Raw genomic sequence first — 24,448 nt, 5'->3', positions numbered from 1 at the left:
ATAATGCTCACATACAGTATTTTGCATTACTCATCTCACATGTATATACTATACTCTATCCTATTCAACTGTAGCTTAGTCTATGCCGCTATGACTTTGCTCGTCCAAATATTTATATATTCTAATTCCATTTCTTTACTTTAGATTGTGTGTATTGTTAGATATTACATCACTGTTGGAGCTAGGAACACAAGCATTTTGCTACACCCGCAATAACATCTAAACACGTGAATGTGACAAATACAATTTTATTTTATTTTATTTGGAAATGTAGGCATACATGTACATGACAAACCAAGCCCGGCAGACTTCACAGAGCTTGACAAGTGAAATGACACCTTTCTCTGAGAAGAACAGTGTATTGAATCTTGAGCAGTGCAGCTCAGTGACCCTCACTTACATGTCCATTCACCAACCCCACTTAAGCCCAAGATGTGTTTACTTTTCCCCGCAAAAAGATGTGGTGATTTCTCTCCTGTCCTTTTCCCTTTTGATGTGGGATAGGATGACATATTGATCCATGTGGGCGATGCCGCTGTTTGGCTGCTGTCAGCTGGTTGTGGGGTTGTGGGTTGGGGTCAGGGAAAGAGCCGGTGGTGAGCAGATGAAGCATGCCCAGGCTCCTCTGATCCCTCACCGGCCCTTCATAGTGTGTGGAACGCCCCCCGGCCCTTCATCATGGTGTGGAACGCCCCCACGGAGTCCTGCCGCCTTCATTATAAGGTGGACCTGGACCTCAGTGTCATCGACATCGTGGCAAACCTCAACGAGACCCAATGTCACCATCTTCTACCACAGCCACCTGGGCTATTACCCTTATTAAGCCAGCTCTGGGGACCCCATCAATGGGGGCCTGCCCCAGAACCAGAGCCTGTCCAAGCACCTGAGCAAGACCAGGGCTGACAGTGACAAGCTCATCCTCCACAAGGAGGCCTGGGTGTCATTGACTGGGAGAACTGGAGGCCCAGTGGGTGCGCAACTGGGGCTCCAAGGAGCAGATCCGAAAGCTCCATCTAGGCTGGCCTGAGATCAAGGTGGAGAAGGAGGTCAAGGAGGCTGGACAGGCCTTCATTCCATTCCTTTACTTAGATTTGTGTGTATTAGCTAGTTGTAGTGGAATTGTTAGATTACTTGTTAGATATTGCTGCACTGTCGGAACTAGAAGCACAAGCATTTCACTACACTTGCAATAACATCTGCTAACCATGTGTATGTGACCAAGAAAATTTGATTTGGTTTGATTTTATTTGATGAACAACACTCTACTGTTAGACGAAAGCTGACGACCTGACGGCCTCTGGGGCTTCAAACTGTTCCCTGACCTCAAAAACTAAGGTGTCAAGACACACTTGCATCGCTGCAAGAGTGAATGTCTAACGTGGAGCACATCCATAATGACCACCTGGTGTGGCTTTGAAGTGAGAGCACAGTCCTCTACCCTTCCGTGTCCCTACTACGAACTCAAGTCCACGGCCAACACCATCAAGTTCGTTCACTACCCAGTCAGAGGCCATGAGGATTGCGTCCATCACACACGCTGACTTCACCCCATGCCCGTGTTTGTCTACTACAGACTCTTCTATGCTTACACCTTCACGGTCCTCTCAGAGGTGAGAAGGATTACTAAACACTGGTGATATTGGGAAACTGATATCTTCCGTTGCTGTTGGTTCAAGAGCAAAAATAGTGGTTAGGACAAGGATAAATATTCCAACACATTTTCTTAAGTTAGCTATTTTTCTCATTGCGGTAAGTGTTTCATTGCCTGTCAGTCATTGTGATAAACTACCTAACCTCTGCATTTCTCTGTCAAGAAACTTGTCTCGTCTCCCCCCATGTTTTGCCCCCTAGTCAGTGTGGTGGATAAAAAGCTATTAATCAACTGAAGCTTCTAGAACTGTCACAGGTCTATGAATGGAATGCACAGTCTCAGCTACGAGACCTCAGATGACCTTTAATTGATTTACAACACCTAGGTGTTGTCCAGGAAAAAAACCTAGTCCCTAACCCCTAGGTAGGGTAGGTAAGTAAATCTGAAAGTACTGGATAGTTACTTATAAGCAATATAACATTTCACCTTGCCCTCTGATTGCCTGGGTGGGATATTACTTACCTATCTAAACCTTTAAGGTGTATAAAAGTGCCTATTGAGAGTAGCTGCTAGGGGCTGGTTCTAGACTGAGCCATGATGTCTATTCTGACATTCAGGGGTCAAGAGGTAAAACATAACAATGAAATATCAACGAATACTGGACACTGGAGCGGGAGCAAGCATTGACCTCAACATACTCTGACTTGAGGGGAAGACTGAGTTTGGAGTGTTTTTTATTTTTATTTTATTTTTTATTTTTTATATTTTTTTAGAGGGAGGATCAGCTTAATATTGCGGAAAGAATGTTGCTTCCAATGTAATTGTCTGCATAATTTCCAATCCCCCATATTTTTTTGGTAAATATATATATCCATACACGCATGCATACAGCGCAGCTACTCGCCCACGCCCCCCCCCCCCCCCCCCCCCCCCGAAGCTACTCGCCCACGCCTCCCCAGCATCTCCTTTACCCAAATCCAGATAGCAGATGTTCTGAAAGAGCTGCAAAACCTGGACCAATACAAATCAGCTGGGCTTGACAATCTGGACCCTCTATTTCTGAAACTGTCCGCCACCATTGTCGCAACCCCTATTACCAGCCTGTTCAACCTCTCTTTCGTAACGTCTGAGATCTGGTCTGGAAAGCTGTCGCTGTCATCCCCCTCTTCAAAGGGGGAGACACCCTGGACCCAAACTGTTACAGACCTATATCCATCCTGCCCTGCCTTTTTAAGATCTCTACGAAAGCCAAGTCAACAAACAGATCACTGACCATCTCAAATCCCACCGTACCTTCTCCGCTGTGCAATCCGGTTTCCGAGCCGGTCACGGGTGCACCTCAGCCACGCTCAAGGTACTAAACGATATCATAACCACCATCGATAAAATAGAGTACTGTGCAGCCGTCTTCATCGACCTGGCCAAGGCTTTCGACTGTCAATCACCATATTCTTATCGGCAGACTCAGTAGCCTCGGTTTTTCTAATGACTGCCTTGCCTGGTTCACCAACTACTTTGCAGACAGAGTTCAGTGTGTCAAATTGGAGGGCATGTTGTCCGGTCCTCTGGCAGTCTCTATGGGGGTACCACAGGGTTCAATTCTCGGGCCAACTCTTTTCTCTGTATATATCAATGATGTTGCTCTTGCTGTGGGCGATTCCCTGATCCACCTCTACGCAGACGACACCATTCTGTATACTTCTGGCCCTTCCTTGGACACTGTGCTATCTAACCTCCAAACAAGCTTCAATGCCATACAACACTCCTTCCATGGCCTCCAACTGCTCTTAAACGCCATTTAAAACCAAATGCATGCTTTTCAACCGTTCGCTGCCTGCACCCGCACGCCCGACTAGCATCACCACCCTGGATGGTTCCGACCTAGAATATGTGGACATCTATAAGTACCTAAGTGCAGGGCTAAACTGTAAACTCTCCTTCCAGACTCATATCAAACATCTCCAATCTAAAATCTAATCTAGAGTCGGCTTTCTATTTCGCAACAAAGCCTCCTTCACTCACGCCGCAAAACTTACCCTAGTAAAACTGACTATCCTCGACTTCGGCGATGTCATCTACAAAATAGTTTCCAATACTCTATTCAGCAAACTGGATGCAGTTTATCACAGTGCCATCCGCTTTGTTACTAAAGCACCTTATACCACCCACCACTGCGACCTGTATACTCTAGACGGCTGGCCCTCGCTACATGTTCGTCGCCAGACCCACTGGCTCCAGGTCATCTACAAGTCTATGCTAGGTAAAGCTCCGCCTTATCTCAGTTCACTGGTCACGATGGCAACACCCACCCGTAGCATGCGCACCAGCAGGTGATCATCCCTAAAGCCAAAACCTCATTTGGCCGCCTTTCCTTCCAGTTCTCTGCTGCCTGCGACTGGAACGAATTGCAAAAATTTCTGAAGTTGGAGACTTTTATCTCCCTCACCAACTTTATACATCTGCTATCTGAGCAGCTAACCGATCGCTGCAGCTGTACATAGTCCATCGGTATATAGCCCACCCAATTTACCTACCTCATCGCCATACTGTTTTTATTTTATTTACTTTTCTGCTCTTTTGCACACCAGTATCTCTACCTGCACATGTTCATCTGATCATTTATCACTCCAGTGTTAATCTACTAAATTGTAATTATTCACTCCTATGGCCTATTTATTGCCTACCTCCTCATGCCTTTTCCACACAATGTATATAGATTCTTTTTTTTCTACTATGTTATTGACTTGTTTATTGTTTACTCCATGTGTAACTCTGTGTTGTTGTCTGTTCACACTGCTATGCTTTATCTTGGCCAGGTTGCAGTTGCAAATGAGAACTTGTTCTCAACTAGCCTACCTGGTTAAATAAAGGTGAAATAACATTTTAAAAAATACATATACACATATATACATACACATACCTATATAGACATACATCCTTTTTTAAAGAATATACCTTTGTTATTATTCCCGCAAACCCTTCCGATCCCCCAATTGGAGTAAACTAATAAACACTTTTACCTTCAATTTATACATCTTATACACATTTTACAGACACAGTCTACTTTACAATAGTTCTCTCTTGTTCGTTCTTAGTCCTTCCTCTATTTCTGATGTCCATCCAGTTTGATTTCTATTTGTAACTATGCTATTTCACAAAAGTTCTGAACCTATATACATTTTACAGATCCCGTATGTTTTACATTGTTTATCTTGTTATTAGTCCCACCCTTCAGCTCCATTCAACCCCTCCCATCTATCTCTCAACATCATCCATTTCGGATTTCTATTCTATTCTATGTGTTTGGAGTGTTACACCTTCTCTTATATCTCTCCTAGAGTGACCTGGTCCACACTATTGGAGAGAGTGCAGCTCTTGGGGCGTTGGGAATGGTATTTGGGGCTCCTCCGAAGATGCTCGAACTCAAAATGTTCCATAGAGTATGGTTTCTTAATCCCGAATCCCTTGGATCCACAGCGGGGCACAGTTTTGTTACTTTCTGGCAACACGTGACTTCAACTAATCATCAAACCCAGATGTGAAAGTGCTGGTTAAGAAAAAAGTGTGCCTCTTTCTGTACTCCAGGGAGAAACCATGAAATGGAGAGTCATGAAACATGTGACCCATGCTTCAACGTTAAAGTATAGAAAATATAATTACAATTACATAATAATGTCTTGTTGCCTGCAGTAAGTAAGAGCAGCTAGTGTCTACAGGGTTCCATGACAGGACATGACATCAAGCACTTTCAACGTGGGATTCCCTTCCTAGCCAGTTCTCAGTGTCTCTTAAAATAGTATGTTTCAGCACAGTCATTGTGGTTTATGAGATTAGGAGCCTTGGAAATGGCCTGATTTATATCAGACAGACAGTGCTGTGGTGTTCTTTTCGAAAAGGATTTTGTGGGTCCTTTTGCATTCTGTTTACAAGAGGCGCATCAGTCATACATGAAGTGTGGATGTGGATTAATTTGAATTATATACAGATGTTGAATCTTAATTTGACCATCATTGTGGCAGAAAAATTATCCTGCAGCAACAGAATTTGAACATTTAGTCGGTGGTTAAGCTATTAGCTAGCCAAAATTAGGCTACATAAAAAGTGCAATATTGTTATTAGAACCGTGTGTTAGTGCAAGTTATCAGTGAATTTATGTAAATCATGAAGCTCATCTGCATTTCCTGCAGTGCAGGAAAATTCTCAGAAACGAAAGAGTGATCAAATTAAGATCCCACATCTGTACAGGGGGAAGGACTTAAGGGAGGAATTTTTCCACTATTTCAAATTCAAATGATGATATGTTTTTACCGAACTCATTCTGTGTATCAGATGGGACATTTCATAATTAAGCCTGGATTCCCTCTATTACCATTTTAAGAGGCAATGAATTAGAGAAGAAAAGAGAAGCGCATCAAAGGATAGTTAGTACAGATGTAGGATCTTAATTTGATTACTTTTTTGTTGCTGAGAATTTTCCTGCCCAGAGGAATTCCAAACTTGTAGTGTATTCAAGGTTTAAAAAGGCTTCTAAAGTGTATAATGTCTACTTTAAATGTCAGACTTGATATGCTCTAACTAAAAATATATCAGCCCCTACAAAAATGTAAATGAATTGCATCTTGTAGATGCAGGATTATTTTTCTGCTGTAGCAAACTGGATAAAATTAAGATCCTAGATCTGTACATGAAGTAATGAACATACTGTGGGTGACAGAAGGAAGGTTCATTCAACATAACTACTATTTCCATTTAACTGCAGACCTATTTTTAGCTATACTTACAGTGACACCTATACTTATGCTGTGAAGCATTATGTGTTTGTGTATCTGCCTGTCTACGTGTACCTCCAGAAAACTGCCTGGCCGTGAAGAAGTACATTGACTGCCCTTTTATGCTACAATGACATCAAAGTCACATCAGCAGCCAAGCTGTGCAGCCAAGACCTGTACAAGAAGAATGGCAAGTGTGTGAGGAAGAGCTTCGACTCGGGGGCCTACCTCCGACCCCGCTTCTTCTACATTAGCAGAAACCCGGGCCCGCAGCTTCCACGTGAGCGGCCATCTTAACAACCACAACATCCTGGCCATGAAGCATAAGTTCACCTGCCAGTGCTACCAGGGCTGGACGGGGGTCTACTGTGAGATGCCCCAGATGCCACCCTTGCTAGGGGACATACTGGTCACCCTGGACCAGGGACTGCTGTCTGCTAGGGGACATACTGGTCATCCTGTCACTTCACTTCGCCGCAAATCAAATGAAATCAAATCAAATCAAAAGTAAAACAAGCAATAATAAAGCGAGTAACGATAACTTGGCTATATACACAGGGTACCAGTACCGAGTTAATGTGCAGGGGTATGAGGTAATTGAGGTACACTCTTAGAAAAAAATATCCAGATCCTAAAAGGGTTCTTCGGTTGTTCCCATAGCATAACCCTTTGAATATCCATTTTTGGTTCCAGGTGGAAACCCTTTTCAGTTTCATATAGAATCCCTTTCCAAAAGGGTTCTACCTGGAACCAAAAAGGATTCTTCCTGGAACCAAAAAGGATTCTTCCTGGAACCAAAAACGTTTATCCTATGGGGACAGCCAATAAACCTTTTGGAACCCTTTATTCTATGAGTGTTGATACTGTATGTGCATATAACTAGGAATAAAGTGATATATAATAAACAGTAGCAGCAGCTTATGTGTAAATTCAGATTTAGCTATTTGGTTAAATATTAAACTAAATATTTAGCAGTCTTATGGCTTGGGGGTAGAAGCTGTTCATGGTCCTGTTGGTTCCAGAGTTGGTGCATTGGTACCACTTGCCATGTGGTAGCAGAGAGAAAAGTCTATGCCTTGGGTGTCTGGACAATTTTTAGCGCCTTCCTCTGACACTGCCTGGTATAGAGGTCCTGGATGGCAGGAAGGTTGCCCCATGTGATGTACTGGGCCATTTGCACTACCATACCAGGCAGTGATGCAAACTGTCAGGATGCTCTCGATGGTGTAGCTTTAGAACCTTTTGAGGATCTGAGAACCCATGCCAAATCTTTTCAGTCTCCTGAAGGAGAATAGGTTTTGTCAAGCCCTCTTCACGACTGTCTTGGTGTGCTTGGACCATGTTAGTTTGTTGGTGATGTAGACACCAAGGAACTTGACGCTCTCAACCTGCTCCACTGCAGCCCCGACGATGAGAATGGGTGTGTGCTCGGTCCTCCTTTTCCTGTAGTCCACAATCATCTCCTTTGTCTTGATCAAGTTGAGGGAGAGGTTGTTGTCCTGGCACCACACAGCCAGGTCTCTGACCTCATTCCTATAGGACACCCTAGTCATAAACTGTTCTCTCTGCTACAGCACAGCAAGCGGTAGCAGAGCGCAAAGTATATGTCCAAGAGGCTTCTAAACAGCTTCTACCCCCAAGCGATAAGACTGCTGAACATCTAGTCAAATGGCTACCCAGACTTTTTACATTGTCCCCCCCTCCTCTTTACACCACTGCTGCTCTCTGTTGTCATCTATGCATAGTCACTTTAATAACTCTACCTACATGTACATACTACCTCAACTAATCGGTGCTCCTGCACATGTACTCTGTAACGGTATGCCCCTGTATATAGTCTCGCTATTGTTATTTTACTGCTGCTCTTTAATAAAAAAAAACTGCATTGTTCATTAGGGGCTCGTAAGTAAGCATTTCACTTTAAGGTCTAAACCTGTGGTATTCGGCGCATGTGACTAATACAATTTGATTTGATTTAAGAAAATGTTTAGTTCAGATAAATGGAGATGTTTAAATTAGACATCAAATTCGTGACAACGTCATTTTTAGGATGACAATAAAGAAGTGGAGATGACCCTTTGAGAAGATAGGTTACTCCTTGTTAATCAACTTAACCGGTGCCTAACCGGTGACAAACCCTCTTTTTTCCTCATCAATCTACGCACAATACACCATAATGACAAAGCCAAAACAGGTTTTCAGAATTTTTGCAAATGTATTGAAAATAAAAAACAGAAATAGCTTATTTACATAAGTATTCAGACCCTTTGCTATGAGATTTATAATTGAGCTTAGGTGCATCCTGTTTCGATTGATCATCTTTGAGATGTTTCTACAACTAGATTGGAGTAGACCTGTCGTGAATTCAATTGATTGGACATGATTTGTAAAGGCACACACTTGTCTATATAAGGTCCCACAGTTGACAGTGCATGTCAGACCAAAAACCTGCTCTAGAGCACTCAGGACCTCAGGCGAAGGTTCACCTTCCAACAAGACAATGACACTAAGCACACAGCCAAGACAGCCAAGACACATCTCTGGAGAGACCTGAAAATAGCTGTGCAGTGACACTCCCCATCCAACCTGACAGAGCTTGAGAGGATCTGCAGAGAAGAATGGGAGAAACTCCCCAAATACAGGTGTGCCAAGCTTGTAGCATCATACCCAAGAAGACTCGAGGATGTAATTGCTGCCAAAGGCGCATGTTTCAACAAAGTACTGAGTAAAGGGTCTGAATACTTATGTAGATGTGATATTTCTGTTTTTTATTTTTAATACATTTGCACACAACAACAAAAACGTTTTTGCTTTGTCTGTAGATTGATTAGGGAAAAAAACATTTGAATCAATTTTAGAATAAGGCTGTAATGTAACAAAATGTGGAAAAAGTCACGGGTCTGAATACTTTACGAATGCATTGTAACTCAAGTGAATCACACAGGCTTTGAACAAAATGCAGGCCACTATTATTCTCTATGATTTGAACAAAAACAAGGAGGTTGAACCCAGAGCCTCTGTGGGCTGGCCTGGGCAAGGAGTGTCTTTGCGCTAAATCCCGCCTACTCATATGACCCTGCTGCCCCAGAGTTAGAGAGGAAGTGAAAGTCACTTGCAAGTTAAAATTACAGCCGCCAGAATCAAACACATTGCAGACTAAGCCAATAATCTAACCAACTTGTTTGCAGATAAACTGTCCTTGTGGCAGGGACAACAGAAACAAGCATAATTTTATGTTCTTGAATCTGAATCAACTCGACCGCAAAATAGAAAAATAAGTGAGAAAAAGACTGCTCATGGCCAATACAGAAACCGGATAAACATTGGAATTAATTTTGAATGGTGGAAGAGTGATGCCAAAATGGCCACCGTTCTACAGGACTGGTAGGTAGGTGTAGGATTGTGTTTTGGGCCTGCTAGGTGCGTTAGCTGCTGACCTTAGTGTGTTCAATGTTCAAGCTAACTCACATCTGTAATCAGACCGTTTTGCGCCGGGGCTGAGAGGAACATTTTCTATTTGACAGCTAATTTCCTGCAATTCTACACATTTTGCAATAGGGTGTTGAGAAATATTAGCAGTGTTTAATATGATATCTGAGTGAAACTGACTAACAAAATCAATTGAGGCCCACCGGCCGGTAATTCAACCATTATAACAAGTTTAGCTGGCAACTAATTTAGCAATTTTAAACATATTAGCTGACATGGGCTAATTCAAATCAAATCAAACGTTATTTGTCATATACGTACACATAATTAGCAAATGTTTTTGTGGTTGCAGCGACTGACATAACAAGAGAAAAACTGCTCATGCACAACCAAATTTCAAAATTGCACTTTGTGTATTATACTATTCTAATTCTATCCCAACTGAGTAAATAAAAAGTGGGAAGGTGATCCGTGGGCCTTCAAAAAGGGTGACGTCAGTTGCCCAATCCCTGATGTAGCTACACTGCTCAAACCCCACAAGATGCCCAATCCCTGATGTAGCTACACTGCTCAAACCCCACAAGATGCCCAATCCCTGATGTAGCTACACTGCACAAACCCCACAAGATGCCCAATCCCTGATGTAGCTACACTGCACAAACCCCACAAGATGCCCAATCACTGATGTAGCTACACTGCTCAAACCCCACAAGATGCCCAATCCCTGATGTAGCTACACTGCTCAAACCCCACAGATGCCCAATGCCTTTAATTCAACTAGCTAATGTTAAATAGCTAGTTGAAGCTTGATATGCAGATTGTTGACATTAGTGTGTTTGGTTTGTAGGATGGTTACATTAGCATGACCCGTGTTACACTGATTACAACACAACACCACATCCTATGTAAAGTACCAGTCAAAAGTTTGGACACACCTACTCAATCAAGGGTATTTCTTTATTTTTACTATTTTCTACATTGTAGAATAATAGTGAAGACATCAAAACTATGAAATAACACATGTGGAATCATGTACTAACCAAACAAGTGTTAAAAAAGTAGCTAACTATATTTTAGATTTTATATTCTTCAAAGTAGCCACCCTTTGCCTTGATGACAGCTTTGCACACTCTTGGCATACTCTCAACCAACTTCATGAAGAATGCTCTTCCAACAGCCTTGAAGGAGTTCCCACATATGCTCAGTGGCAACCCGTCATTCAGGGCAGTGCCCCACCTGATTAGCATGCTATTTTGACATTAATACGTGTCACATATCAATTTGCAAACAATGTTTAAAAAAATTATATATATATATATATATATATATATATATACAAACATGGTCTCTTTTTTGTTTTCTTGAGTAAGAGAGCTCCAAAATACAAGTTCTTCTGCCTAGCTCAGTGCTTTCTGTGGTAGTTGGGCAAGCCAGCAGAAAACACGGATTGTTGTGCTGTGATTGGCTCAGTGTTCTGTCACTCATGGGAACACTACGTCACCGACAAGTCTAAGGGTAGAGCTCGAAAAAGTGCCCATCCAAGAAGGCTCAAGGTCATTGGCCACAGATAAAAAGATGTCAAATGATGTTATATCTACAGTAGCTTTGATTGGACTGATCAATATCATCAACATCATACTTTCAAAATATTAACTAGCAGTCATCATCATGAAAAAAGTCGACAATCTACTGGCAAATCCTTTTTAATCATTGTCATATGAAGAAACTTATCAGTTCTCATTGGCCATTGGACAAGGAATCATTGGCTAACTGCAACAATTGCAAAACAATAATTTGCCTGGTATTCAGTGGAGTGGCTGTGTGGTCTCTTTTCCTATGGTCTCTTTTCCTATTGGCCATGTTGTCAATGAAGCATGATTTGTGCTGTGCTCAAAATAACTGCTAACTCGGAACTGGAACATTTGACTTTAGTGTGTTCAAGACAACTGGAAACTCAGGAAAAATGAGCTACGACTGGTAAAATATGTTTTGAACTTTCATCCAACTCGGAATTGTAAATCGGGAACTCAGGCCTCTTTCTAGAGCTACGACCTGAAGATCACTGACGTCATCATGATTCAACTTTTTATTTTTTTCTTGAGTTCTCAGTTGTCTTGAAAGCACCATGAATCCAGAAAATGCCAGACTTTGATGACAAGGTTTGATGACAAAATTTGCCCACAAAGGACTGCCGCTCCACCTTCCTGTTCAACTGAACGTAGCACAACAAGGTGAGTCCTAAAATGGTCTATTTTCACCTCTTAATTTCACCTACTGTTCTGACTTGGTGGTGCACACGTGGTCTATAACCTGTTTTTGAGAAATGTAATCATCTAATATTGTAAGAGCTTTCATTGTCTGATCATATGCCCCCTTTATTTATGCTACGGTTCTGACTTTGTGTACAGGGAGAACACTGTAAGAACGGCCCATGTTCTGAAATCTGTCGCTGTACATTTCAAAAGTGCTGAACAAATAGTTAAATCAAATCAAATCACATTTTATTTGTCACATGCGCCGAGTACAACAGGTTACACACCTTACAGTAAAATGCTTTCTTACAAGCCCTCCTCAAAAATGCAGTAAAAAAAAGAAAATAAATAAGAATAAGAAATAAAAGTAAAAAATAATTAAAGCAGTAAAATAACAACAGCGAGGCTACAGGGGTACCGTTACAGAGTCAATGTGCGGGGGCACCGGTTAGTCAAGGTAATTGAGGTAATATGCAGAGGTGGGACCAAGTCATTGTTTTACAAGTCACAAGTAAGTCTCAAGTCTTAGCACTCAAGTCCCAAGTCAAGTCCCAAGTCAAGACCAACAAGTCTCAAGTCTCAAGTCAAGTCTCAAGTCCTAAACTTTGAGTTTCGAGTCCTAAACAATTCATAATGTGCTCTTCACCAAATGGAATACCATTTCATATTTTTAACAAGAGTAATAGTTAGTATATTACAATTACGCAAATCATGAACGCTTTTAAAAATATATTTATTACTTTCCAAATAAACTTTATATTTCCATGGAAATACATGGGTAGTCATAAGAAAGATCCCCCCCCCCCCTCCCCCCCCCCCCCCCACCAATAGTGATCGACTAGGATCAGGATAACTATGGGGCACGATCGGGCGATGTAGGCTTGTACACAATCGCCCAACCTTACACCCACACACACACACACACACACACACACACACACACACACACACACACACACACAGACACACACACACACACACATTAACATATGTCAATGGTTTTAGGAACAGCAGTAACATCAGGCAGGATTTAGGCTACCAACTGCCTAGCCAGTTGTAGCTCAGTCTTGGGTGCAATGATCACGTTGCCACACTGACTGACTGTGTGGAGGCTCATTGATTTAACGTTATGTTAGCCAACATGCTACACTAGCAAAGTTATAAATGATATAGCTGTCGGCTATATTAGCCACGACTTACCGTTCTTTGTGCAGCTTCAAATGTCAAACAAAGTTGGAAGTTGTCTGTCATTTTCTTCCCGCATGTTTTGCAAGTTGCAATCCGTTTTTTGTTGATACAGCGTAGTCTTTATATCCGAAAATAATAATTTGGGGTATCATCTTTCCAAGGGCTCCATCTGAATTCAGTCGCCGACGTTCCTCTGCACTGCCACGTGCAACTTTTTCTCAGCTGGCACAATTGGCTGCTGTACGATTCAAACTGTAATCGGTTAAATGAAGAGTTGATGCGCTGCACACTTTTTTAATAGCATCATTTTAAATATTTGGGCTTGGGGAGGGTATCAAGTCAGTTCGAGTCAAAAAGCTCAAGTCCAAGTTAAGCCACGAGTCATTGGTGTTAAAGTCAAAGTCGAGTTGCAAGTCATCATATTTCCAAGTCATGTGACTCGAGTCCACACCTCTGGTAATATGTACATTCAGGTAGAGTTATTAAAGTGACTATGCATAGATAATAACAGAGAGTGGCAGCAGTTTATTTTGACTACGTCTGTCCTAGCTCGCTCATTAAGGTCATAATCAAAATTATGGATTGCCTCTTATCTGCTTGTCGTCCCCTTATGCCATAGTTTGCACATCTCAATTGTCCGTAGAAACCACATTTGTTTAAGCACGTCAGCCATATCAGCTATGTTTTTTTAAAGCCTGAATAAACTGTTTCACTGCCAGACAAGGCTCTGCTGATAGCCAGGTGTAGCAGTGGTAAGGTGTTGGGACTCTGCTGTTGGGACAGCTTTATGTAGGCCCTAACAGTTTGTGGGCACCGTTTGTCACCATTATAGTGCAATTAATGTATTGTTTAGTGTTGTGTGGTGTGGTGGCTTTGCTGGCATGAATTCCACCTTTTTTTTGTTTCCCCACCAAAATGTACATGCTAAAATCTCCACTGCATATGCTAAGCACTTGTTGGCTGCTTTTCCTTCACTCTGCGGTCCAACTCATCCCAAACCATCTCAATTGGGTTGAGGTCAGATGATGTGGAGGCCAGGTCATCTACTGCAGCACTCCCTCACTCTACTTCTTGGTCAAATAGCCCTTAAACAACCTGGAAGTATGTTTTGGGTCATTGTCCTGGTTAAAAACAAATTATAGTCCCACTGAGCGCAAACCAGATGAGATGGCGTATCGCTGCAGAATGCTGTGGTAGCCATGCTGGTTAAGTGTGTCTTGAATTCTAAATAAATCACACACAGTGTCACCAGCAAAGCACCCTCACACCATCACACCTCCTCCTCCATGCTTCACGGTGGGAACCACACATGTGGAGATCATTCGTTCACCTACTCTGCGTCTCACAAAGACACGGCGATTGGATGCAAAAATATCAAATTTGGACTCATCAGACCAAAGGACAGATTTCCACTGGTCTAATGTCCATTTCTTGGCCCAAGGAAATCTCTTATTATTATTGGTGTCCTTTTGTAGTGGTTTCTTTGCAGCCATTCGACCATGAAGGCCTGATTCACGCAGTCTCCTCTGAACAGTTGCTGTTGAGATGTGTCTGTTACTTGAACTCTGTGAAGCATTTATTTGGGCTACAATTAATTAATTATTTATTTGGGCTGGTAACTCAAAATAACTTATACTCTGCAGCAGGTAACTCTGGGTCTTCCTTTCCTGTAACATTTGTGTGGGACGTGGCAACAGGATCATCATTCAAAGTTGTTGTGTGTGGCAAGTACTGGTCTCATTTTGTGATTTGCTGCGGCACCATGTAGGCGTTTTTCCTGGGAGCTGGTAGATAGTCTTTTAAACAGGTGAAAATGACGGCACTCAAACAAATGCCCCAAAACACAGGGGAACTAAACAGTCCCGAACAACACACGTACACGGAAACGACAACGACCGCGGAGCGCCACCCAAACAGGAAGGGGAGCCACCTTCGGTAGGAGTCGTGACACCCTATATATGTTTAAATAATATAATATTTGAGAACTAACAATCACCAAAATAAAAGCTAAACAGTCAGGGGGATTAGAAAAATATAAAAACAATGAATTTAGCAGTATAGATAGAACATAGCCATAGCAGAATATGTAGAATCACAGGAAATGTGCTTAAAAATTTCAACATTTTCTTGATGCTGCATGGCAAAATAAATAGAATTGCAGGAAAGGACCTTTAAAACTCCAAATATTTATCTCAGCTCCATGGAGAAATTTGCAGAATTGCAGGAAATTGACTTACAAAATGCAAAGATTTCTCAAACTTCCCTCTAGCCATTATTTGCTGAGATAATGAGTGTGCTGGACATGTCGAGAGATGAGTTCAGATTGGTCTGCCAAATAGCAGGCTTCTGTCTATTTGACCTGGTCAGTAGGTAATCCTGTCGAACGCGGCTTTCTTTCAAATATATTGCGTAGTAGAACTGCATAAGTGTTGCTCTCCACTTTCTGGAGGACCGAGTTTTGAAATCAGTGGAATTAGATTATGATAGCTAAGGAGATGGAGAAAACACCTGTCTCTGGACTACATCTTCAAGCTAAGGGCAACGATGGCATCCGCGACCGCGAGAAGCGTCCATCCATGATGTATATGGGGTAAAATAGTCTAGCTAGCTACATTTTCAGATATTGCACGTTTCTAATTTTGACAAAGTTGTTTTAATTTCAAAGTTAACTGGCTAGCTCGCTAGCTAACATGACGTATATAATCGTATTATTCTGTTCTCAGAGCAATTTGCTTTGCTAGTTATAGCCTAATGTCAGATAGCTAACATTGAACCTGGTTGGTTAGCTACCTGCAGATTCATTCAGGCTAGTAACGTCATGAGTTGGGATTATGGTTCATTGTTTACCTAGCTAGCTAGCTACATGTCTTAACAAAAGACTACACTATGCAAGTCACCCTTTCAATAAAATGTCACTGCGACAACGGTGGATAGACGTAGCTGGTAAATTTACTCTGGCTATCTACTCCGATTTAAGAGCACTCTCATCTGAGTGTGCCTGAGTGCAGAATAACTGACAAATGTTCATGTTCAACACCCACTGAACATGGCCGGTGTCAGTAAACATTGTCAAAAAAAGGATACATTTAGCCAGCTACACAGTTGCAGTCCTTAACGCTCTGGATAACATAAAAACAGCCAACCAGTTCTGCTAGGGCGAGAAAAATGGTCAGTGTCTGGGGTGCTTGACTGCTGTTGTTAGGAAAGAACACTTGTCAGTCAATACTATGGCATTTCAAGATGGCGCTACCCATACCTCGCTAACCAAAAATACATATAGTTGAAGTCGGAAGTTAACATACACCTTAGCCAAATACATTTAAACTCAGTTTTTCACAATTACTGACATTCAATCCTAGTAACAACTCCCTGTTTTAGGTCAGTTAGGATCACCACTTTTTTTTAAGAATGTGAAATGTCAGAATAATAGTAGAGAATGATCTATTTCAGCTGTTATTTGTTTCATCACATTCCCAATGGGTCAGACGTTAACATACACTCAATTCGTATTTGGTAGCATTGCCTTTAAATTGTTGAACTTGGGTCAAACGTTTCGGGTAGCCTTCCACAAGCTTCCCACAATAAGTTGGGTGAATTTTGGCCCGTTCCTCCTGACAGAGTGTAACGATCTTCGTCTTCATCGGATGAGGAGTAGGAAGGATCGGACCAAAACGCAGCGTGGTAAGTGTCCATGATTATTTATTATAACAGAACACAAAAATACTTAATCACAAAGTGAAAGTAAGAAATGATTTCGAAAAAGTCCTGAAAGGTGAAAACACAAAACAGGAAACAACTACCCACAAACACCAGGTGGGAAAAGGCTACCTAAGTATGATTCTCAATCAGAGACAACGATAGACCGCTGCCTCTGATTGGGAACCATACCAGGCCAAACACATAGAAAAGAAAACATAGAAAACCACATAGAATGCCCACCCCAAGTCACACCCCGACCAAACCAAAATAGAGACATAAAAAAGGAACTAAAGTCAAGGCGTGACACAGAGCTGGTGTAACTGATTCAGGTTTGTATGCAACCTTGCTCACACACGCTTTATCAGTTCTGCCCACACATTTTCCATAGGATTGAGGTCAGGGCTTTGTGATGGCCACTCCAATACATTGACTTTGTTGTCACAACTTTTTTGCGACCAAGCTTTTGAGACCAAGCTTTAACTTCCTGACTAATGTCTTGAGATGTTTCCCTCTTCATGATGCCATCTATTTTGTGAAGTGCACCAGCACCAGACCTCCGTGCTATACAGTTGGGATGGTGTTCTTTGGCTTGCAAGGATCCCCCCCTTTCCCCCAAACATAACGATGATCATTATGGCCAAAAAGTTATATTTTTGATTCATCAGACCAGAGGACATTTCTCCAAAAAGTACGATCTTTGTTCCCATGTGTAGTTGCAAATCGTAGTCTGGCTTTTTTATGGAGGTTTTGGAGCAGTGGCTTCTTCCTTGCTGAGCGGCCTTTCAGGTTATGTCGATATAGGACTTGTTTTACTGTGGATATAGATACTTTTATACCTGTTTCCTCCAGCATCTTCACAAGGTCCTTTGCTGTTGTTCTGGGATTGATTTGCACTTTTCCCACCAAAGCACGTTCATCTCTAGGAGACAGAACTCCTGAGCGGTATGACGGCTGCGTGGTTCCGTGTCGTTTATACATGCGTACTATTGTTTGTACAGATGATCGTGGTACCTTCAGGTGTTTGGAAATTGCTCCCAAAGATGAACCAGACTTGTTGAGGTATACACATTTTTTTCTGAGGTCTTAGCTGATTTCTTTAGATTTTCCAATAATGTCAAGCAAAGAGGCACTGAGTTTGAAGGTAGGCCTTGAAATACATCCACAGCTACACCTCCAATTGACTCAAATTATGCCAATTAGCCTATCAGAAGCTTGTAAAGACATGACATAATTTTCTGAAATATTCCAAGCTGTTTAAAGGCACAGTCAACTTAGTGTATGTAAACTTCTGACTAACTGGAAATGTGACACAGTGAATTATAAGTGAAATAATCTGTTTGTAAACAATTGTTGGAAAATATACTTGTGTCATGCACAAAGTAGGTGTCCTAACCAACTTGCCAAAACTGAAAAGAAATGTGTGTAACCTAAGTGTGTGTAAACTTCTGACTTCAACTGTATATGTACAGATTGTCCTTAGTTACAAGAAAATGTTAAGTATTAGTGGATTGCAGTGGAGGCTGCTGAGTTGAAAACGGCTCATAATTTTGGCTGGAATGGAGTGTAATGGCTGGAATGGAGTGAATGGAATGGTATCAAACACATGTGTCTGATGCCATTCCATTTACTCCATTCCAGCTATTATTTTGACCCGTCCTCCCCTCAGCAGCCTCTATTGGTGGATTGAGTGCATCACTTTGCTCAGCTTCACTTCCTGAAAAGTGTTTCCATTCCCCTTTAAGTCTCTGTTGATTTATAAGTCTTGAAACAATCATAAAACAGTACTGAACATTCTGAACATCCACTATAAGAGGTTCAAGAGCAGCAGTTGTGCTTTTGACTGCAGACAGATCCAGTAACAGGAATGCGCTACAGCATCTGTAGACTATATAATTCCTCGTTGACTTTTGATGTGTGACGATCACATCCAATACAAGCAGACAGACCCACAGGGGGAAAGACAGGAAAGAAACGCCCAACATGAAGGGCATGAGGACCATAACCCCATACACATTTGGGATACTTTAAAGGAATAATGTGTGTGTGTGCATGCGTGAGTTTGTTTTTACAGGAACATGTCATACAATGAGTTTGTGATCTTTTGATCATCACCATCATCATCCTCACCACTATACTCATACCAAACTGGATTCGGAAGGATACAACTGAAGCCTAGCCACTGTAATAGTCTGCTTATAACAAACTAAGCATGAAGCGATCTCTCTAACAATTTTCTCCCTCCACCTCTCCTTTCCAAAACTACCATTCACCATTAACACTAGGTTTCGGCCAGCTGACTGGGTCAAATGTCATACACTGGTTTTTACTCAGATATTGTTTTGCTGTTGCCCGTAAACATCAAGGTGAAGTTGATTTTCCAGATCCAGGGCAATATTCAATCAAAACAGCTATCTGAGTTGCCGGCGCCACCGCCAGAACCTAAAACTTGTGATGCACCATGAGGAGAAATTACAAAAACATAAAGGGTAATATTTCAATTTAATTGAGCACTTGTGTCTGTCAAAGAATTTTAGCAATATATTGGTTATTGTTCATGGTTTAAAATACAAAATGATTGACCCATGTCCATAAGAAGAGTTTGTGAACGAGTTTGACATGTGTTTGTGTTCAGCACTGTTAAAGGATTATGGTTATTGGCAGCTTAGGGAACTAACTTAAGGTCATAATATTGCCAACATGAGTCCTGATATTTTCATTGATCAACAAAACACATAAACCCTGTTTTATTAAAGAGGAGGGTGTCTCAATACTAAGCAAACTGGGTGACAATTTATTGTGTGTGTGTGCGCTTGCACAGCACTAGTTGAGGAAATTGACATTTCTGACATGGACTTTCTATTGTAAGCCGTCTGTTTATCTGTTGGTCTCTCATTTCTGTGGTCTGACTATCAGGCTCATCTGTTTGAGATAATTAGAGGAGAGAAGGAGACTGCAGAGGTAAACATCTTAGGCCCCTTCTTACACAAATACTTTACAAGGCCTAAACACCAACAACTTCAGATGCAACATGATGTCTCCATGCAGCTGATGTCGCTCCTGCTCCCTAAACCCCTGGAGCCAGAGGCAAGGCAATTCTTCCTGTACTTCTGAAGACCCCCTTTCCCGAAAAATACGTCATTAACTTAAGTCCAGATGTAAACAAAGCACGTAACTTGACTCTCAGTAAGGTAATACATTAACTACTTATCATTAATTGATTGTAAAAGATACACTATTTAATTGTTGAGGATAAACAAAGTATTTAATCTGATCAAATAGTAGCAGTTCAGATGTTATGCTATAAGTCTCTGCAAAAAAATATTTTGGAATTCAATTCAGAACAAATAGAAAGAGAAACATTTATTTTCCATTATAGCCTCTTACATTCACACTTGTTGGTAAAAATAGCTCAGAAATGAAAAACAGAGGCGGTAAAGTATTGGAATTGAATAATAGTGTGCCAGAAACAAAAGAAATGGAGTATTATTGTAATCACTGGACCCATGCTGCAGTATTTCAAGTGATTGAGGAGGTAAACAATGCCCATTTCCCACCCAAACACAGTCCAAGAGCACAATGAGAAAGTCATAGTAACATTACACATGTAATGGGGGTTAAAATATTATTTGTTTTTGACTGAGCTTGCCTGTAATAGATGGGCTTTGTTTGCGCTTTTGGGACTGTGTTTTGGTTCCATCGTGCCAGGCAAGCTCAATAAAGCGCAGCACCCCCCCACCCAATTTTTTGTAATTTTAAAAAAATATTTGAACCTAGGTGGTTTTCAGAAACAAGAGACGGACAGGACAGTTTTGGGCAATTGCAGAGTAACTTACAATTATAAATTCAAGTGACTCTACCAACAATAATATAACAAGGGGAAAACTGACACCACTCGGCACAATAAGAACAGTTTGCAACTCGTCCGCACCGACCGTTGGAATGTTTCATGACTAATCGTTTCACATAAAACTTTTCAAAACTCAATGGATGTCAAGCTTTTGCAGCATACATTGACTGTAGATTCACAACACAGCATAACTGTAACATAGGCTTATGCCACGCTGGAAATGTTTGCACTCTCAGAAAAACAAGAGGCACATCTCACACCACACATCCGTCATTGCTAATTGTCACCTACTCAGATCTATAGTTGACTTTATAATTTACTATCTCCCTTAAAGACCAGCATTTAGTGTTAAAGACTGACACATCCTCATTACCAGTGTTGGGAGTACATCTTACATCTCTGTCATTTAGCAGACACTCTTAAGCAAGGCACTTAACACTAATTGCTCTGGATAAGGGTACATCAACAGATTTTTTTACATAGCCGGCTCGGGGATTTGAACCAGCAACCTTTCAGTTCCTAGCCGAACACTCTTAACAACTAGGCTACCTACAGTACATGTAGTTCAACTAGTAAGTTACAGTGCCTTTAGAAAGTGTTCCCACCCCTTGACTTTTTAAAAATGTTGTTGTGTTACAACCTAAATTTAAAATGGATTACATTTAGATTCGTTGGTCACTGACCTACACACAATACCCTATAATGTCAAAGTGGAATTATGTTTTTCTACATTTTTACAAATTCATAAAAAATGAAATGCTGAAATGTCTTGAGTCAGTAAGTATTCAACCCCTTTGTTATTGCAAGTCAAAATAAGTTCAGGAGTAAAAATGTGCTCAACAAGTCACATAATAAGTTGCATGGACTCACTCTGTGTGTAATAATAGTGTTTAACATGATTTTTGAATGACTACCTCATCTCTGTACCCCACACATACAATTATCTGTAAGGTCCCTCAGACGAGCAGTGAATTTCAAACAAAGTTTGAACCACAAAGACCAGGGCGGTTTCCCAATTCCTCGCAAAGAAGGGCACCTATTGGTACAGTAGATGGGCAAAAAATAAAAGGCTGACATTGAATATGCCTTTAAGCATGGTGAAGTAATTAATGACACTTTGGATGGTGTATCAATACACCCAGTCACAACAAAGATACAGGCATCCTTCATAACTCAGTTGCCGGAGAGGAAGGAAACCGCTCAGGGATTTCACCATGAGGCCAATGGTGACTTTAAAACAGTTGCAGAATTTAATCGCTGCGATATGAAAAAAACTGAGGATGGATCAACAACATTGTAGTTACTCCACAATACTAACCTAAATGACAGACTGAAAAGAAGGAAAGGTGTACAGAATAATACAAATATTCCAAAACATGCATCCTGTTTGCGACAAGGCACTAAAGAAATACTGCAAAAAAATCTGGCAAAGCAATTCACTTTTTGTCCTGAATACAAAGTATTATTTTGGGCCAAATCCAATTCAACACATAACTGAGTACCTCTCTCCATATTTTCAAGCATAGTGGTGGCTGCATCATGTTATGGGTACGCTTGTAATCGTTAAGGACTGGGGAGTTTTTCGGGATAAAAAATAAACCGAATGGAGCTAAGCACAGGCAAAATCCCAGAGGTAAACCTGGTTGTCTGCTTTCCATCAGACTCTGGGAAATGAATTCACCTTCCAGCAGGACAATAAACTACAAGTCAAAATATACACTGGAGTTGCTTACCAAGAACACAGTGGCCGAGTTACAGTTTTGACTTATTTAAATCTACTTGAAAATCTATGGCAAGACCTAAAAATGGCTTTCTACCAATGGTCAACAACCAATTTGACAGAGCTTGAAGAATTCTGAAAATAATAAAGGGCAAATGTTGTACAATCCAGGTGTGGAAAGACTTACCCAAAAAGACTCACAGCTTTAATTTCTGCCAATTCTACAAAGTATTGACTCAGGGGTGTACATAGTTATGTAAATCATTTTCAATAAATGTACTAACATTTCTAAAAGCATGTTTTTACTTTGTCATATTGTTTGTAGATAGGTGAGGCAAAAAAAATACTTAATCCATTTTGAATTCAGGCTGTAACACAACAAAACGTGGAATACGTCAAGGAGTATGAATAAGTTCTAAAGGCACAGTAAATAACCTGCCCAATTCTCACTTGAAATGTAGTTTTTGTGTTTAATAGGCTACTATCACTGATCAGTACACTGCTAATTTGCTGATTCATACAGAAAACAGGTTTAGGTGACACTTTGCAATCCTTTACTGTAAAAGATGTGTTGGCCAGGAAACTCATGTTTCTCCCTTCAGTCAGAGAGGAGTCTTGGTAACTCTTTCTACAAAACACATGTTTGTAAAGCATTAAGAATGTATCAATAACCTTAATGCGTTTACAAAGGCTGTTAAAATAATAATTAGATGTTCACAACAGGTGTGAAAAAAAGAAAAGAGAAAACTTGGATTACTTCTGGTCTTTTATTTGACCCAACCTCTGTGGTATTGGTCCTCATCCAGGATTGATGATAAATGTCTTCTTGAATCTGGATGGGTCTGGGTGTTCTCAACCCCACTGAACCTGGATGAGTCTGGGTGTTCTCAACCCCACTGAATCTGGATGAGTATGGGTGTTCTCAAATCCACTGTATCTGGATGAGTCTGGGTGTTCTCAACCGCACTGAATCTGGATGAGTATGGGTGTTCTCAACCCCACTGAAGCTGGATGAGTCTGGGTGTTCTCAACCGCACTGAATCTGGATGGGTCTGGGTGTTCTCAACCGCACTGAATCTGGGTGTTCTCAACCGCACTGAATCTGGATGGGTCTGGGTGTTCTCAACCGCACTGAATCTGGAAGGGTCTGGGTGTTCTCAACCCCACTGAATCTGGATGAGTATGGGTGTTCTCAACCCCACTGAACCTGGATGAGTCTGGGTGTTCTCAACCGCACTGAATCTGGATGGGTCTGGGTGTTCTCAACCCCACTGAATCTGGATGAGTGTGGGTGTTCTCAACCGCACTGAATCTGGGTGTTCTCAACCGCACTGAATCTGGATGGGTCTGGGTGTTCTCAACCCCACTGAATCTGGATGAGTGTGGGTGTTCTCAACTCCACTGTATCTGGATGAGTGTGGGTGTTCTCAACCGCACTGAATCTGGGTGTTCTCAACCGCACTGAATCTAGATGGGTCTGGGTGTTCTCAACCCCACTGAAGCTGGATGGGTCTGGGTGTTCTCAACCCCACTGAAGCTGGATGAGTCTGGGTGTTCTCAACCGCACTGAATCTGGATGAGTGTGGGTGTTCTCAACCGCACTGAATCTGGGTGTTCTCAACTGCACTGAATCTGGATGAGTATGGGTGCTCTCAACCCCACTGAAGCTGGATGAGTCTGGGTGTTCTCAACCCCACTGAAGCTGGATGAGTCTGGGTGTTCTCAACCGCCCTGAATCTGGATGAGTGTGGGTGTTCTCAACCGCACTGAATCTGGGTGTTCTCAACCGCACTGAATCTGGATGGGTCTGGGTGTTCTCAACCCCACTGAACCTGGATGAGTCTGGGTGTTCTCAACCCCACTGAATCTGGATGAGTATGGGTGTTCTCAACTCCACTGTATCTGGATGAGTCTGGGTGTTCTCAACCCCACTGAATCTGGGTGTTCTCAACT

General features: G+C 41.6%; 1 protein-coding gene and 1 pseudogene across 1 annotated transcript in view; both read left to right on the top strand.

Moving 5' to 3' along the window:
* The first annotated feature begins 524 nt into the window (after positions 1-524).
* On the top strand, positions 525-20,039 carry LOC110522740 (hyaluronidase Eo Hy-1-like; annotated as a pseudogene).
* Positions 11,455-24,448, top strand: part of hyal4 (hyaluronidase 4) — a 37,703-nt gene continuing 24,709 nt past the window's right edge. Inside the window, exon 1 of the mRNA XM_090231183.1 lies at positions 11,455-12,020. The gene's annotated coding sequence lies outside the window, so the exon portion shown is untranslated. The remainder of the gene's footprint in view (positions 12,021-24,448) is intronic.

The sequence above is a fragment of the Oncorhynchus mykiss genome, chromosome 4 (genome assembly GCF_057628025.1).
Source record: "Oncorhynchus mykiss isolate SJ-2025 chromosome 4, ASM5762802v1, whole genome shotgun sequence".
NCBI classification, from domain to species: domain Eukaryota; kingdom Metazoa; phylum Chordata; class Actinopteri; order Salmoniformes; family Salmonidae; genus Oncorhynchus; species Oncorhynchus mykiss.
This window is presented reverse-complemented; position numbering and strand designations above follow the sequence as displayed.